General features: G+C 32.4%; 1 pseudogene; it reads left to right on the forward strand.

Moving 5' to 3' along the window:
- Window positions 1–1,063: 1,063 nt before the first annotated feature.
- The window catches only part of LOC106324442, a 4,898-nt pseudogene continuing 4,042 nt past the window's right edge, over window positions 1,064–1,919 (forward strand).

Here is a 1,919-nt window from a genome sequence, read left to right on the forward strand (position 1 = left end):
TTTGTAAAAATTCAAAATATAACATATACATAAAAAAATAAATTTTTATTATATAGTTATTGTGGTTGTTTAATTTATTTAATAGTTTAAAATTAAACAAATATGATAGAAAATACACTATTTTTATCAAATCTTTATTATTCAAAATCATTAATTGTCATATATACTTTAGCCACATTAGACAATTCCGTAAATTTTATTTGAGGAAATAATAAAGTACATTAATGATGAATTTATTGTTAGTTTAATAAAAAGCTTATTATATAATTAGATGGACCAACATATTTCTCTAATAATTCTAATAATCATTCTAGTGATGACATGTGGATACAAAAAGAAGTTGTAATGTTTCTCAAATAATATATAGGGGATTAGTCTATATACTATTTATTTATTAATTCACTATCAGTTCTCTACTATTTTTATATGACGCTTACCTTTATTAATTTACGTATGCAAATGGAATAAATCGTCCATTATATACTATTTTAGAGGATCTATTCTATATATCGTACATGAAAAATAAAGTCTTCAATTATTCATCTTCGTTGTTCTTCTGCTTACATTGTTTTCTTTCCTCTAATGTTTAAGAAATGAAGTTCATGTATGTGGTAATTAATTGAGTGATGTCGTGTTATATGCATGATTTAACTCGCCATTGTGTTATATGAGTAAAAATAAAAATGTTGATTAGCCGACTATTATACTATATATTCAACGAGATGTAGTTTAGTATAGTACAACCATGTTTTTTTCTTAGCCACATATGTTAATCGTCAACATCGTCATGAACCGGAAGAAAGTGTTACTCACGTAATAATGTTAAAATCATAGATATATTCTTAATTATGCTACCAAATTGGCTATTTGGCAAATAAGCCCTAATAACAATACCACATTGATACATTCCATTCTCGTTTCTCCTTGTTAATTTGTTTTATAATCTCTCAGTTTGTTTATACAAATCACTCATTTTCAACCTGCTTTCTAATATAAAATTTGCATAGTATACCAAAACCATAACATAAAACTCCAATCAAACCCAATTAGTATTATCATTACTATGGTGATGGGTGCATTGTCCAAGTCCTTGGATGAGATCAGAAAGACACAAAGAGCTGATGGACCAGCAAGAATCATGGCCATAGGCACTGCCTACCCTCCAAACCAAGTGTTCCAAGCAGAGTATCCAGACTACTACTTCCACATCACCAACAGTCAACACATGACCGACCTCAAGGAGAAATTCAGTCCTTGATACCTCTCTGGGAGAGGAGCCAATATTTGAGATGGTGTCTGCTGCGTAGACCCTCGTTCCTGACTCTAAAGGAGCCATAGATGGACATCTGAAGGAGGTGAGACTCACCTTCCATCTCTTGAAGACTGCCCCCGGACACATCTCTAAGAACATTGAGAAGTGTCTAGAAGAAGCGTTTAAACCTCTACGGATAAGTGACCGGAACTTTCTCCTGGATAGCTCACCCTGGAGGTCCTGCCATTCTGGACAAAATTGAGATAAAGCTAGGACTAAAGGCAGAGAAGATGAAGGCGACTCATCATGTTTTGAGCAGGTATGGAAACATGTCCAGTGCCTGTGTCTTCTTCATGCTTGATGAAATGAGGAAGGCAGTGGAGTATAGTGTAGCGACTGTTAGAATGAGAGAATTATTGAGAGTTTATTAATGGAGAATGAAGAACATGAAGAACATAGAGAGAGAGAGAGAGAAAGTAGATCTCAAGATGTAAGAGAAAGAAGGAGATAATAGTTTTCTTAATTTAATTGTGGATCTGGGTACAAGTATTTAAAGACAAGTTACCTCAGTACACAATATTAATAAAATATCTTCTTCTCTCTTCTTTTTCTCTTCAATAAAATCGAGCTTATAAAACCCTTATAAAGCCTTATAAAACCTTATAAA

The sequence above is a fragment of the Brassica oleracea genome, chromosome C2 (assembly GCF_000695525.1).
Source record: "Brassica oleracea var. oleracea cultivar TO1000 chromosome C2, BOL, whole genome shotgun sequence".
In the NCBI taxonomy this organism is placed as follows: domain Eukaryota; kingdom Viridiplantae; phylum Streptophyta; class Magnoliopsida; order Brassicales; family Brassicaceae; genus Brassica; species Brassica oleracea.